This window comes from Papio anubis, chromosome 5 (assembly GCF_008728515.1).
Source record: "Papio anubis isolate 15944 chromosome 5, Panubis1.0, whole genome shotgun sequence".
Lineage (NCBI taxonomy): Eukaryota > Metazoa > Chordata > Mammalia > Primates > Cercopithecidae > Papio > Papio anubis.
This window is the reverse complement of record NC_044980.1, coordinates 86,885,396-86,902,707: the sequence shown is the minus strand read 5'-3', so window position 1 is coordinate 86,902,707 and position 17,312 is coordinate 86,885,396. Positions and strand designations below refer to the sequence as shown.

General features: G+C 34.6%; 1 protein-coding gene across 7 annotated transcripts in view; it reads left to right on the top strand.

Moving 5' to 3' along the window:
- The window catches only part of FAM172A (family with sequence similarity 172 member A), a 484,753-nt gene that overhangs the window by 145,083 nt on the left and 322,358 nt on the right, over window positions 1–17,312 (top strand). The window lies entirely within an intron of this gene.

Here is a 17,312-nt window from a genome sequence, read left to right as displayed (position 1 = left end):
GAATATATATGTCCATGTTGGCTTTATTTGTTTTATTTATAAGAATTATTACATTTTTGTAATTAAAATTGGAAAGGATTTCTTTAATACGCTAATGGTTACAAAAGTCGAAGGTCACATCTTCTCTATTCTGTAAGTCAGAAATGATAATATGAAGGCTCAGCCCAGCTCCTAAAGAACATTTTGGTTAATAGATTTTGAAACTGTTAAAATGCTGAAAGTAGAATTTCTTAAATTAACTATATGGTTTTTGGGGGTTTTTTTCCACTTTTCATGGATAGGCAAAGAATGCAAAGATATTACTTTCTATCTGATTGCTTATTTCAATAGTGTGTATTTTAGCAGAATTGAAGTAACTAAAATAAATTGAAGTTTAGACTAAGTTAACTCACATAAAGTATTATGTTTAAACTGTTTCGGATTTCAGGTTTTAAATAGTTAAATGAACTTTGACACATTTGTTTGTAGTTAGAACAGATCCTGTCTATGTATTTTTGGAAGAACATTATATGTAAAATGCATTCACAATTTGATGATTATTTGAAAATATAACTTAGTAAAGAAAATCAGGTGCTTTCAACGTGCCAGTGCTAGGTGAAATATTTTATGTAGTTATATTGTCTCTGCTATAGATCACTTGAGCCTTTCCTATTCTGGAATATTTTATTGTTGTGTAAGGATTTCGAGGGGAAAGTCTATATGGAAAACCATGCCAAACATGTTTCTTTGAACAAACTTTCTATTGATATCCCAAATAGGAGGGAGGAGTTTTGTCAGTGACATTACAATAGTAAGTCGTTTTGTTCTTATAAGCAGGAATAGTGTTTTGGGAATAACAGCATTTCACCGTCCTGAATTTTTTCTTCTTTAAAAAAAATGGCAACTCATGATTCCTTGAAAAGAAGCAACTGATTTCTAAGCATGCAGCACACATGGAAATTTTAGTTTATATATTTAATACTCTTTATTTTTTTGAAAAAATGAATGTGAACATTATTATGGTAATTTTCTTCATGGTGATTTAGAAACAGATCACTTTTAAATCTGGATAAAGTGATTTTACTACTTTGGCTTTACCTTTTCATGATGTTTTCTTGAAGGGTTGCTCTGTAGGTGGGGAGGGGTTGGTTGAGGGAAGGATGATGGTATTTTAAGAGGCAGTCAGAGGAAGACTAATAAACAGGGAATAAGAAGCCGTCCCATTCTTACTTTTTTTTTTTTTTTAAATCAGGTTAGCTCTGCTTTTGTTTTTATTTGCTTGAACTTTTTCTGAAGCTTTATTTAAAGAAAGATTTCCAAAATTTTCAAAAAGTTAGAACCTCTGGTCTATTTTTCATGGTCTGTGGGTTTTCATATCACAACTGAAGTAAATTCTGATATTTTGGGGGCCACACAATACTATCTTTACTCAGTGTTATTAATACTGTTTCCTTATATTCCTTGCAGATTTTTGGTATAAGATTGAAATTCCTAAAATTGGATTCCTATCATTGTAAGGTTGAAACTTTTTTTTCAATAGTAGAGCCCTGTCTAAGTGGACTAGTTTGTGAACAGTATTAAGTTTAAATCTGTGAAGCCACTTAGGTTGAAAGGAGGGCATGGTGAATTTTGGAACCACTCCCACAACAGCCCCTGAGATTTCTTCCCCACATGCCCCAGGGCTGCACAGGTCATAGTTTGAAAATCATAGGTATTCTAATCCTTGCATTTTAGATTCTTCAGGACTTTATTATCAAAAGTGTATTAAGAGTTCATGTTGGAGGAATGGTGCATATCAGATAAATCCCCACAAGTGCTTCTGAGGTTGCCATTGCTAATATTCTTGATAGGCTTCATTGCATAATATGTTACCTGGAGTAAGAAACAGTATTTCACATAGCCAAGTACCAATTATTCAGCCTCTGATTGTGCAGCTTTAGAGTTACTCATATTTGTTTCTTCTTTGATGACCTTTACTCACATACACCTTTTTAGGCATTTCCACTGGTCTCTAAAAAGGGGTAAAAAGCAGGCAACTCTATTCATGCCCAAGAGGCAGTGGTAGGAGCAGCTATTGATGTGGTCCAGTCCCAGAGTGAGCACAGGGGCCTGGCCCACTGTGACCCAGCTTCCATAGCAACCCGGGCCGGGCAGTCTCACACGTCTGAAGGTTTATTTATATTTCTCAGGCTCTAGCTCTAAGGGGAAATGTAGAACTTGATGGCAGTTGTATTTATGAAAACAAGGATTGAGAAGTTATAGAAACTATTTTGTAATAAAATCAGTAAAAAAGTAAAGTTTAAATTACAAAAGATACTTTCAAAATACTGTCTATAAGTGATTTAGGTATTAATTTTAATAATTTCATAAGAAGTCTGATTACTTCACTAGGATAACATTTTCCCTAATTTCTCATAGATGGATTATTCAGAAGAATCTGCTATGTCCATAATTACTTAGATTATAATATTCATGCTGTTATTTCTGAGGTTTAAAAATTAATGCTATTTTTATTAATGTAATTTATACAGTTTGGCTTCCATAACATGGTGGACTGGGCTTATTAATATGAACTTCTCCCATTAAACACGCATAAAAACAATGAATAAAATGTAACAAAAATACTAAATACCTAGTTGTATATGAATGTTCAAAAGACAGAGGAGGAGGAGAGTGGAGGCAGAGGAAGATGGCTAAATAGAAGCCTTCACCAAATGTCCTCACTGCAAGAACACCAAGTTAAACAGCTATCCACACAGAAAAAAGCACCTTCATAAAAAACAAAAATCAGGTGAGCAGTCACAGTATCTGGTTTTAACAGCATATCACTGAAAAAGGCACCGAAGAGGGTAGGAAAGATACTCTTGAATCACTGAAGCCACCCCTCCCTTGTGTCCTGGCAGCAGCAGCATGGTGTGGAGAGAGAATCTGTGCATTTGGGGGAGGGAGAGCACAGTGACTGTGGGACTCTGCATTGGAACTCAGTGCTACCCTGTCGCAGCAGAAGGCAACACCAGGCAGATCTCAGTTGACACCCATGGAGGGAGTATTTAGACTGGCCCTACCCAGAGAGGAATTGCCCATCCTAGCAATTGAAACCTGAGTTCCAGCAAGCCTCACCACCATGAACCAAAGTGCTCTGGGGTGCTGAATAAACTTGAAAGGCGGTGTAGGCCATAAGGACTGCAATTCTTGGGCAAGTACTGATGCTGTGCTGTGCTGTGCTGTGCTGTGCTTAGAGGCAGTAGACTTAGCAAGCAAGCAAGCAAGCAAGCAATCAACTGAGATACCAGCCAGGGCAGCTAGGAGAGTCCTTGTGCACCCCTCCCCCAACCCAGGCAACACAGCTCGCAGCTAGGAGATACTCCTTCCCTCTGCTTGCGGTGCTTGAGGAGAAAAGAGGGAAGGGTAAAGAAGACTTCGACTTGCAACTTGGATACCAGATGAGCCACAGTAGGATAGGACACTGGGCAAAGTCCTGAGGCTCCTATTCCAGACACTAGATTCCAGGAGTATGGAATACTTCCAAACTCGTTCTACAAGACCAATATTACCCTGACACCAAAACAAGACAAAGACACATTAAAAAAAAAACACACAGAGACACACACAAAATACTACAGGCCAGTAATCCTGATGAACAGGATGTAAAATTCTCAACAACAAACTAACAAGCCAAATTTAACAACATTTTAAAAAGATCATTCATCATGGCCAAGTGGGCTTTATGCCAGGGATGCGAGGATGGTTTAACATATGCAAATCAAATGTGATATATCAGCAAAATGAAGGTCAGAATACTTATAATTATTTCAACTGATGCTCAAAAAGTATTTCTTAGAGTTCGTCATTTCTTTATAATAACCCATCGAAAAAAACTGGGTATAGATAGAACATAGCTTAATATATACAGTTTAAATGCCATGTATTACAAACCCATAGCCAGTATCATACAGAATAGAAAATGTCTGAAAGCCTTTCCTCTAAGATCTGGAACACAATAGGATGCCCACTTTCATTACTGTTATTCAACATGGTACTGGAAGTCCTAGCAAAATAAGTCAAACAAAAGAAAGAAAGAAAGGGCTTCCACGTTGGAAAAGAAGAAGTCAAATTATCCTTGTTGGCAGATACGATCTTATATTTGGAAAAACCTGAAGACTCCACCAAAAACTATTAATTAGAACTGGTAAACAAATTCAGTAAAGTTGTAGGATACAAAATCAACATACAAAAATCAGTAGCATATGTATATGCCAACAGTGAATAATCTGAAAAAGAAATCCAAAAGTAATCCCATTTACAAAAGCTACACATAAAATTGAATATCTAGGAGTTTAATGTAATCAAAGAAGTGAAAGATCTCTGCTATGAAAACTATAAAACATGGATTCAAGAAACTGAAGGGTACACAAAATAATGGAAAGATATTACATATTCATGGATTAGAAGAAACAGTATTGCTAAAATGTCCATAGTATCCAAAGCAATCTACAAATTCAGTGCAATCCCTATCAAAATACCAGTGACATTCTTCGCAAAAATAGAAAGAATCATAAAATTTATATGGAACCATAAAACACCCACAGTAGCCAGAGCTGTTCTGAGCACAAAGAACCACACCGGAAGAATCACATTACCTGACTTTTATAGTTATATCATAGAGCTATAGTAACCAAAATAGCATGGTGATGGCATAAAAACAGACATATCAACCAATGGAACAGAATAGAGAACCCAGAAATACATACATACATCTACAGTGAACTTATTTTTTATAAAGTTGCCAAGAATATATACAGTGGAAAAAGGAAAGTCTGTCAATAAATTGTGCTGGGAAAACTTGCTATCCATATGCAGAAGAATGAAACTAGACCCCTATCTCTCACCATATACAAAAATCAAATAAAAATGGATTTAAAAAATTTAAGACCTCAAACTATGAAACTACTACAAGAAAACATCTAAGAAACTCTCCAGGACATTGGATTGGGAAAATATTTCTTGATTAATACCCCATAAGCACAGGCAACCAAAGCGGAAATGGACAGACGGGATCACCTCAAGTCAAAAAATTTCTGCCCAACAAAATAAACAATCAAGTGGAGAGACAACCCACAGAATGGGAAATAATATTTGCAAACTATCCATTGGACAAAGGACTAATAACCAGAATATATAAGGAGCTCAAACAACTCAATAAGGAAAAAGAATCTGATAATCCAATTTTAAAATGTGTAAAAGATCTTAATAGACTTTTCTCAGAAGGAGACATGCAGATGTCAAACAGGCATATAAGGCACCCAACATCATTGATCATCAGAGAAATGCAAATCAAAACTACAGTAACATGTCATCTCACCCCAGTTAAAATGGCTTTTATTTTTATTTTATTTATATACCATTAGTATTTATTTTATTTTATTATTTATTTATTTATTTATTTATTTATTTATTTATTTTTGAGACGGAGTCACACTCTGTCGCCCAGGCTGGAGTGCTGTGACATGATCTCGGCTCACTGCAACCTCCACCTCCTGGGTTCAAGCCTCCCGAGTAGCTGGGATTACAGGCATGTACCAACATGCCAGGTTAATTTTTTGTATTTTTAGTAGAGACAGGGTTTGACCATGTTGGCCAGGCTAGTCTCGAACTCCTGACCTTGTGATCTGTCTACCTCAGCCTCCCAGAGTGCTGGGATTACAGCGTGAGCCACTGTGCCCCGTGTATTTTATTTTATTTATTTTATTTTTGAGATGGAGTCTTGCTGTGTCACCCAGGCTGCAGTGCAATGGCACAAGCTTGGCTCACTGCAACCTTCACCTCCTGTGTTCACGCGATTCTCATGCCTCAGCCTCCCACGTAGTTGGGATTACAGGTGTGCACCACCACACCTGGCTAATTTTTGAATTTTTTGTAGAGACGGGGTTTCACCATGTTGGCCAGCTGGTCTCGAACTCCTGACCTCAAGTGATCCACCCACCAAAATGGCTTTTATTTAAAAGTTAGGCAGTAACAAATGCTGGTGAGGATGTGGAGAAAAGGAAACCTTTGTACACTGTTGGTGGAAAGGTAAATTAGTATAATGACTATGGAGAACAGTTTGAAGGTTCCTCAAAAAATGACAAAATAGATTTGTGTACAATACCTAGCAATCCCATTGCTAAGTGTATACCCAAAAGGATGGATATCAGTTTGTCGAAGAGATATCTGCACTCCCATGTTTATTGCAGCGTTCTTCACAAGATTTGGAAGCAACCTAAGTGTCAATCAACAGATGAATGGATAAGATAAAAGGGGTACGTATATGCAATGGAGTACTATTCAGCCATAGAAAAGAGTGAGATCCTGTCATTTGCAACAACATAGATGGAACTGGAGGTCGTTATGTTAAATGAAATAATCCAGGCACAAAAAGACAAACTTCACATGTTCTCATTTATTTGAGAACAAATTCAAATTTATTTATTCTCAGTAAATAAAATTGAGAATTTATTGAGAATAAATTCTCAAATAAGTAACAGCTAAAAATTGAAAGTTTAACTCAAGGAGATAGAGAGTGGAATGATGGTTACCTGAGGCTGGGAATGATAATGGGTTGTAGGGGAGGGAGGATAGTTAATGGTTACAAAACTATAGTGAGATAGAATGAGTAAGATCTAGTATTTGGAGCACAGTAGGGTGATTGCAGTCAGTAATGTTTTATTGTACATTTAAAAAGAACTGAAAGAGTATAATTGGATTGTAACACAAAGGATAAATGCTTGAGGTGATGGACGCCCCATTATTTGAGACAGAGTCTCGCTCTGTCGCCAGGCTGGAGTGCAGTGGCGTGATCTCGGCTCACTGCAACCTCCGCCTCCCGGGTTCAAACGATTCTCCTGTCTCAGCCTCCCAAGTAGCTGGGACTACAGGCATGTGCCACCATGCCCAACTAATTTTTGTACTTTTAGTAGAGACGAGGTTTCACCATGTTGGCCAGGATGGTCTTAATCTCTTGACCTTGTGATCTGCCCACCTTAGCCTCCCAAAGTGCTGGGATTACAGGCATACAATAAATAATAACTACATCAGGCGTGAGCCTGGTGAGGGAAGTGGCTCACGCCTGATGTAGTTATTACTTATTGTATGCCTACATCAAAATATCTCATGTACCCCATAAATATATACACCTAAGTACCTACAAAAATTAAAAGAAAAAGAAAAGGATTTCCTAAATGCCTGAGTGTAAGAGATAGCTTACAACACAGTGGTAAATCCCTGGAAAGTGTTGCAACTTCAGGGGATAGCTGGTAAGATACGAACCCAAGGCCACACATGATCTGTATCACACACACATCATCTATATCTTTGGGACTGAGAGGTGGGAGCTAAAACTAAGAGCCCTGGATATAGGTTAGACCCTGGAAGTTGCCACCTTTGTAATAAAAGGATGAATAGTGGGAAGAATCAGGTCACTGCTTAGAGGTGAAACGTTTCCAGCCAGGCTTTGTGGCTAGTGCCTGTAATGACAGCTACTTAAGAGGCTTAGGTGGGAAGATCACTTTAGCACAAGAGTTTGAGGATGCAGGGAGCTAAGATCGTGTGACTGCACCCGACCTGGGCGACAGAGTGAGACCTCATCTCTAAAATAAAAACCAAAAAGTAATTCTTAAAAGGAGGTTTCTTTGCTAAAGGTACCAGGTAGGGTAAATAAACAACTTCTCTTCGGGAAATAGGAGACCCAGACCCTAACCCGCAAATGGATTTGGATTTGCAGTTTGAATTTAGATGACACACTTAGTGTGAAAATCTTAAACACTGTAATTAATATAAAAATGAATTCTGGACCAATGAAACCCTTGGGGCACCTGGCAGAAGCAATCGTAATACTGCCATATAGGAACACTTTACAACCTAGAATAAATCCCTACTGAAGATGAATTCAGTCAGAAACTACAAATTATGTGAAGAAATGATTCATCACAAGAAAAGTTAGATCATGAAACTATCATAATTCAAAAGAGAATTAGTAAATTGAAAGCTATAGTTAAGGAAGACAGTATGCAGAATATAGCACAGAGGAAATGAGAAAAAAACATGACAGATTAAAAAGTCATGGAAAATAGAATAACATAATATTCTTCTATCAGATGTTTCAGAGAAACAACAGAAAAACAGGAGAAAAGCATGTATTAGTGGTTGAATGTTTTTGAGACTAAAAACATAAATCATGTTGTTGAAGAAGTATGGCATATCTAAGGCAAGATAAATGAAAATAAATGCACATTTAAATATATTAGAATAAAACCGTGATTCATGCATATAATTTTAAAAATCAAGTATATCCAAGACATAGTATCAAAATGTGTTATCTTTTCCTAATCCTTCCCTACCTGTTAATCCTGTTCCTTAGATGTAATCATTTTCAATACATTTTGGTTTTATTTATACTCATTGTATACATATTTTAAAATTACAGTGCTGTCTTTTGATCTATCATTCACTTTCTGTGATGGTAGAATCAGTCAACAACCTTAATATTGCTAATGGCGGATCCAGATAGATAATATGTTTGCTTTTCATTTTTGATACAATATATTTGTTTTCATGGAATTAATAATTTTCTAGTTTTTAATTTTTTCTGTATTATTAATTCAGATCTCCATTGGTCTCAATAATTTTTGACATGATTCAACTTATCAGATAATCTCATAGTTTCATGTTCTTCTCTGGAGTACTGTCTTTTGGAACTGTGTGGACTCTGTTTCAATCCTGACTGGTCCCTTTCTAAGCCTGCTTACTCGTGTATTATCCTGGGTTTCCCTTTAGTTTTTCTCTTGTCTTTGAACTTCTGTTTCCTGTATCTAATGATCTGCGCTTTCTTGATATATGCCCTCATTTTGTTGGAGCCATCAAATGGAAGATAAGTTTTTGAACCCTTGCATTTCTGAAAAATGCCTTCAGTCTACTTGTTCACTGTATTTTAAAGATTCAAAAGACATAGAATTCCAGGTAGAAAATATTTTTATTGAAATTTGAAGGATTTGTTTCATTGTCTTCTAGTTTCCAGTGTTTTCATTTGAAAGTCTTGAAACCATTTGGCCTTAAATCCTTTTGTTCCACTCTTTGTAAGCTCTGATGTTTAGAAGTGAATCATACTGCTTTTAAGAAATTTCCTGAGTCTTGGTGTTTTGTTTCATTATTTGTTTCATTGTTTGGCACTTGGTGATTTCTTTCCATTTATGTTGTTCACTTGTGATCCTTAGTTTTGGGAAACTTTTTTTGTATTGTTTCTTGATAATTTTACACTTCTCTATTTAGCTCTTACGTGGTTTTGAGTTACTGGAATGAGTCTTTATCTTATCCATTCTTTCTTATTTTTGTTCTATATTTCCAGTCATTTCTGGGAGATTGCCTACTTTTTCTTTTAACCATTCCATAGAATTTTTAAAGTTTTTCAATCATATTTTGAAATGGAGCTCTTTTTTAAAATCATTATGCAGATTTCTGATTAGTACACCTGATTTGAGCTTTGTCTCTCTCTTCTATGCTTTAATGTCCCATAGTCTAGTCCTTCTATAAATTACATTTCTTTTTTTTTTGAGAAGGAATCTTGCTCTGTCGCCGAGGCTGTAGCGCAGTGGTGCGATCTCAGCTCACTTCAACCTCCACCTCCCAGGTTCAAGCAATTCTGCCTGCCTCAGCCTCTCAAGGATTACAGGCACCTGCCACCATGCCTGGCTAATTTTTATATATTTAATAGAGGCAGGGTTTCACCATGGTGGCCAGGCTGGTCTTGAACTTCTGACCTCAGGTCATCCATCTACCTCAGCCTCTCGAAGTCCGGGATTACAGGTGTGAGCCACCGCGACTGGCCTATAGATTGCATTTCTGCAAAGGAAAAATCTCTTGTCTCTTACAGTGTTGGCCACACATGTCAGATTATGACCTGGTTTTTGGTTTTCTGGTGTCTTTTGTTTTTGGAGAGTGGGGTAACTGTACCTTACTTGAACTTACAGCTAAAGCCCCTGTTTTTAGCATCATGGCCTACCCTTACATTCCAAGATTTTCCAAGAGAACTGGTGCCCCAATTTCTGAGTATTTCTGGACTTCTATGGGTGAGTTGGCTGGCTTTTAGTCATTTTCTCCCTCTGGAGGCACTGAAGTTTGAATTTGTGCTGTAATGCCAAGCCAGTACCTACTCCTTCATCAACTTAGTCTTCTACAAATATATACAGAGGTGACATCTATATCCTCCATTTTCTCTTCTACCATTTGTTTTGTCCTGATGTGTGAATACCACCCCTCTTTTTTCGTTTTCATCTCTGTCTTTCATTCTTTTGTTCTTTCATTCTTCTCTTCTTCCCATTCTTTCGCTCCTTTTCTTCCTCCTCTCTTCCCCTTCTGTCCCCTCCCCTCCTCTCCCGTCCTCACCCCTCCCCTCCCCTCCCCTCTCCTGCCCTCTCCTCTCCTCTTTTCTTTTTGTGAGGCAGAGTGTCACACAGGCTGGAGTTCAGTGGCATGATCATGGCTCACTGCAGCCTTGACCTCCTGGGCTCAGGTGGTTCTCCCACCTCATCCTGCTGAGTACTTGAGAGTGTAGGCACACTTTTATTTATTTATTTATTTTGGTGAGATGGAGTCCTGCTATGTTGGCCAGACTGGTCTCAAACTCCTGAGCTCAAGCAATCCTCCTACATCAGCCTTCCAAAGTGCTGGGATTACAGGTGTGAGCCACCATGTCTGGCTTTTCTTTTTCTTCAATGAGATTTTAGTGACATTTGTGACAGGAATAGAGATAATCAAAAGAATTCAGTGTAGCACTTTAATTAAATATTTTTTTAACCTGGCCATTCCAGTGACAGGTAGTTTACTTTACAACTTGTATCTTTTTAAAACAAATGTTTGTAAGCCTCAAAGATAATCTCCTTATGTAGCAATATTCATCACACTAGAAAATTTTAGGATCTTCTACTAGAAATTATTAAAATTATAATGAAACTAAAGACTACCTAAACTGTTACTTGACTATGATGTGAATTGAATGCTTTGAAAGTTGAGTTAGAGTTTTTTAGTTTCTAAATCATGTCTCTTTTCATAAGCTATGGCTTAACTTTTCTATTCTGGCCATTGACTTTTTGATTCTTTTCATTTCATTTTGAATTTCCCCCCCTTTTTTGATGAATAAATTTGAAAAGCTGATTGAATACAGGATTAAGAACTTTTTTCACAGCATGGAGCCATTATAGATGGTTATCTAGAATATGGTGTGACATTTTTCAGTAATTTCAGTAATAAACTTTTAGTTAACACCTTCTTAACTACAGCCCTCAACTCTCAGTCTTCAAAGTAAATACTGCAAGATCTTTCTATTTCAGCATAAGTATTTGACAAACTTGATGACAGGAAGATTTTAACAGGGTTATAATGGATACCTATGCCTAGTAGATAATAATAAGAAAAGTACTATATTAATATCGAACATGGTTATTCTTAAGAACAGTAATGCCATCTAGCTGCTTATGAGAAATTATTTAATATTTATGTAGTCTAAACAGAGTCTAGAGTATGGCAAAAGATTCTTGTTTAAGGGCTCAGAGAAAAAAATATGAAAATTACTTGGCACTTTTAAATATACCTTTGTTCAAATGACTTACAGACTTCGATGCTTTTTTTGATAGTCATTGAAAGTATTTGTGAAAATTAAAGAAATACTTATTAAAACAAGTCACCATTTTTCAACATATCAGATTGGCAAATTATAAATTACCTGGTAATAAATTGATAATATCATGTTTAAATATTAGTGAAAATGTAAATTGGAGTAATCATTTTAGATGGCAGGTTAGTAATATCTTCCAAAATTTAACATGTATACTAATCTTTGACCTTAAATTTCATTTATAAGAATGTACATGAGAGCAGTGCACAAAGTATACGTAGGGATGCTCATAACAGCAGTTCGTAATAACACAAAAAATTCTAACCACCTAAACATCCATCCAACATAGGGAACTATTTGATTTAATGATGGCATACTCATATCATAGAAGACTGTAGTTATTAAAAATAGCAAGTTGTATGTGTATGTATGTATGTTCATCATTCTGGAATGACGTCTAAGAGTTAGCAGATAAAAACAGAAAGATGAGCTAATTTGTTTAAAAAGTACGCTTATACATGTGAACATCTACATCTACATCCATACATGGATACACATTAATGTTCCTGGAAGTTTATGCAAGAAACCACAAAGTTTCTTCTTTTAGATTTCATTTTCAATTTTTCTCTTTGTTTTATTTTTTCTTTGAGTAGGTTTTACTTTTATATTTAAAAAGATATTACTTTTATAATTAAGATAGTTTAAATAGTCATGAAATATGATTATCATGATCTTGTAGTTATTGACTTAACTATTTCTAAGTGAACTTAACATGTAATAAATGTTTGAGTATAAAACTCCAAGCAACTCCTTTGAATGATTATTGAGTTTTTCTTTTTCCCTTAAAGAGTGATTGAATTTAAGCCACTGAAATTTATATTTCAAAGAAAAGTTTTGTTAATAAACACAGTTTTTTTTCTTATTTGAAATGTAAGACTTCTAAGTGATAAATTGAAACCAAGATCACTAATTCTAAATTTTAAAAGTAAACTTTGAGAGAAAATATAAATTAAAGAAAATACGTTTTTACATTAGAGACTTCATAAAAGATTGTTGAAGCCAAAAATTCCAGAAAAGGTTAAAAGCTTAGCACATTACTGAACTGACAAGGTATATGAGGCCACCCAACCCCATGCCAGCAAAGAAAACAATGAGATGACAGCTCTAGTGTTTGGAGAGAGGTTGTTAACGACAGCTTATTCCTTTATGATTTCAACTCTTGACAGAAGACAGGTCTGCTTGTTGCATCATGGCAGATATATCATTACCTTCTGGCCCTGTCATGACTGAATGGGGTAGAGGGGGGAGAAACTATGTTCAGTTTTGAAAATCCAATTACCTTCTGGAATTTTGGTCACTGTTTCTGAGATAGATATGATAAGCCATTCTGTAATAGCTGTTTGCATCTCGATTATCTCTAGTACTGAACTAATTAACTAATAAAGGATATGCTTAAGTTCTTTCTATGGTCAAGTGAAGAGTAATCTGTGATAGTATAGAGCACTTTGATATTCTGACATCATCCTAAGAAAAATGTTACAAGGTCTCTTATGCCTAATATCTATCTATTCCTCTACCTGTGTCTGTACCTGGTTTCAAATAATTTTCACAGCCAACCTAGCTCTTTTCACTAAAAAGAGGAAAGACACTGAATTTTAAAACAATTAGATATTATTTTTACATGAAAAATATTGGTTAAAATTATAATTTGGCCTTTGTATTTTTCAATGACATGCATGTTTGAATTCTGTTTTTTCTTGACTACCTAAGAAGTGACTCTGGAGACTTAGAAAGAGAAAGAAAGGGTGTAGGTTTTTGAAAGTATGTCAAAAGCCTTGGGGTTTGTGTATGATCAGAATTTCAATGGAGGTTGAAATGAGTTTAAATGCATAGAAGGCGAACATAAAAATCTTGTTTAATTTCTGTCATGTTGTTCTTTTTTGAGTCACTCTGATGTCTTTTTCAAATCTGCTTTTCTCTTGAGCTTTGTGCTACCATATCCATGATCTGGATTTTTTTTTTTATCCTTTTTATTTTGCTTTAAATGTCGATCCCTTTCCTATGGTCCTTCCTTTAATCAACTGAAGCAATCTGAATTGCTGAATCAGAGCTGTTTTGGGAGTGAGAGAGTGTGTAACATTGTGCAGGGTGAGATTTTCTGGTAGAAGGTAACAACTCCTGCAGTTATAATCAATGCTTTGGACACTTTCAAGGAACGGAGAAGCCGTGACTTGCTCCAGGGTTAAACTTTTAATATAACTTCCCTAGAGAAAAGTGTCATCAATAAATGGAATAATTAGTTGACAATTCTTGAGTAGTCTAGGTTTAAATTCAAAACATTAAAGATAGGTCAGGACTGTATTTCTCACTGTACTTGTGGTTTCTGGTGGTTGTAGCCTTTATATTTTTATATTAAACATTATTTTAAAAACTCATTTATTTCCATTAGTTATCAGCTTATCCCCTGAGTTTCTTTAATTTGAGAAGAACTAAAGTAGAAAGAATGTTAGCTTTTAGAGTAGAAAATAGTCTAAACTTGAAATAACTGAGACACTAAGCTGTAAAGTTGGTAATTTGTTTATGAAAGTATAGTTTACACTGTAGGCTTAAATTAACAAGACTTAGATTAAATGTATTGTATTTATATAATCAGTAAAATAAGATATTTTAAAGAAAATAATGTCATGTGAACTTAAGAGTAAATAATAGCGTCCACAGGAATTGCTCAATATGCTTCTGATATTATTTTCTTCTGATATTCTAATATTGTTTGATTTTATTCAATTGTTTAATTGATATAAATAAAAAGAATTTTAAAAATATTAATTTCACTATAAATTGCCTATTTCAATACATACTAGAAATTCGAACTAATACCTAAATATAAGTTAAAGATTTAATATGAAAAAGACATATCTACTAATTATTTCTTTACAATGTGACATCCTTAAATTAAGACAGAATTTCAACAGTGGTTCCTGGATAGTAACATAACAGTATTTTAATTTTTTATCCAGCATGTATATTCTTTTGTTTTTCTAGACAGAAAATAAATCATGACTAAAATTTGTAGTGAAGTGTGAGAATTAGGTAGAATACAATTGGTATACTTCACCTATTTAGAATCATGTACTTTCGTATTTTAAAATGAATACCCTATTACCGGTTTACTCCAAATGTAAACATAACTTGTAACCTTGTACTAATAAGTATGCATTCAGATGTCAACAATCTTAAAATATGTTTTGTTGCTTTGTGTTTATAATTCTTATTGGAAAGATGATACCATGTTTATGAAATGGCTGTGCAGGAATGAGTATGCCTCAGGAAGATTGAACCTTTTGGAAGAAGACTAGTTAATAATGAAGAGCACAGATAGTGTGTTAGGTATATACACTCTGCGTTTAAAAAAACTGATATAGTTTCAAGGCCATTCACATTTGACTTTATAAGATCATAAGATTTAATCCATATTAGGTTAGGACTGCCATGTAGAAATGGTATAGCATAGCAAACTATTACATTTTGTTACCTAGAGTATAACTTACGATGAATGTGCATGCTATAACTTAAATTCTCAATGAAAATAAGTTAGTTTACAATTTATTATTTTATAAATGAAAACTACAGAATGAAATATTAATGGCACTGAAGAAAATTAACATTTGTAAGAAGGTCTCATTTGGCTTTTTATTTCCGCAGTAATACAGTGGTAATAATAAGTGATATAAATATTTCTCCAAAAGAAACTTATTTTAAAAATTTGGGAAAAACTGTTAAGTAGGCCATACAGCTTTGCTTTTCCTTTTGATAATGAAAGCCATTCCTTTTGTAATAATTTTCAGTTCTCCCATATTTCATAGTGGTACTGAGGTTTAGCCATTTTAAAATAATTCTTTTATATTCTTTATGGTTATATATGTAGATTGAAACCTTAGTTTAGAAAAAAGGACACAACTTAAGATATGAAATTATATGTTTATGCATTTATGGATTTCTATTATGATGCAGTGTGAACATAGGGTGTTAAATAACAGTAATAAGGATCAATTTATTTCTTAATTATTAAAATACTTATTTGGAAACATTCATGATTACACACATATACACAAATGTACATGCCTACATGCGTGCAAATATGTGTATATGTTAAAATTCCCAATTGGTAACCTTGTGGGTTTGATATTTAAAAAAAAAAAAAAAACAACATTATTTGAAAGACTTGCCAATTCTGTTGGGGAATACGTACTTGCTTATTCATACCATGAGCTGCATATTTGAATAAAATTATCTTTTCTTACAATGAATTGGTCTTGAAAATATTTAAGAGAACATTTATCCAGAGAAGCAAATGCCAAGAATATTTTTAAACTTTCTTAAAGAAAGTTTAATGTACTTCTTAGTTTGCATTTTCTGATAGTAAGAAATTGTCTTTTCATTAAACTTTTCGGGCACAATTACTTGGTATTGTGATGGCTTAAAAAGGTATTGCCTCTTTGAACCGTGTGTGTTGTTTGTGATCAAAACTTAAAGAAGTTAAATTCTTCTGTCAGAACAAACTTAAGGTATTGGTAATTGCCTTTTTTCCTGGAAATTAACAAATTATAACATCAAAGCTTCTATAGCAAGGTATGTAGTAGGTCATTTGCTGCTTGCAGGCATTTTCTCTCTCTCCAGGATGCATTTGTTTAGTTTCTCTCACTTTCTGCCTGTGGCGCTGTATGGTGAAATTCAGACTTGCCCTTTCCCTCCATGGAATCTCTTGAGTGGAGGATAACTTATACAAAATTAATAAATGGTGTTGTTTTTTCATGTTTGCTTATCCAAGGCAATTTGCAGCGTTCACTTTAGACAAAAAAATTGGGTTGCGTAGGAAGCACTTAACAATATATTAAATTTAAAGCTATGAGTTGGTTTTAAAAATAAAATGTATTTTGAGATAGTCAATACTACATAAACTATTAAAATAGTGACCCAATAGTTTCTCAGTACTCTTCTATTTACTATTTTGGTGTAATAAAATCAGAAAATTTAATCTTGAAATGAAAAACTGGCATAGTATTTGGTTTTTATGATTAAATTAAAGGAATTAGTTCATTTAACCAGAGAGGCAGTTTGCTTATTTGAATTTACCTATTAGATATTTAATTTTTACTCTTCAAGTAAATTATTTGCTTAAGCATTTTGTTGTAACACATTTCATAAACAATTTTCTTAGGTGAGAGAAAAATTGACATGAATGGTGTTAATCTGTTGTATTTTTCATGATGCTCAAATCTGTAGAAAAGTCACAGAGCAGTGGAATTTAAGATTATTTTTGAAAAGAGACTACATTTGGCCCTCTGTTTCCATGGGTTTTACATCTGTGGGTTCCACAACCATGGATTATCCAACCATGGGTTAAAAATACTCAAAAAAAATTTTTTTTTAAATGAAAGGTTGCATCTGTACTAAATATATACAGACTTTTTCCTTGTCATTATTCCCTAAACAATATAGTATAACAACTGTTTACATTGTTTTGGGTATTATAAGTAACATAGAGATTATGTAAAGAATACAGAAGGATGTGTGTAGGCTATATGCAAATACTACACCATTTTATATAAGGCAATTGAGCATCCATTGATTTTGATATCTGTAGAGGGTCATGGAAACAATTCCCCATGGATATTGAGGGATACCTGCA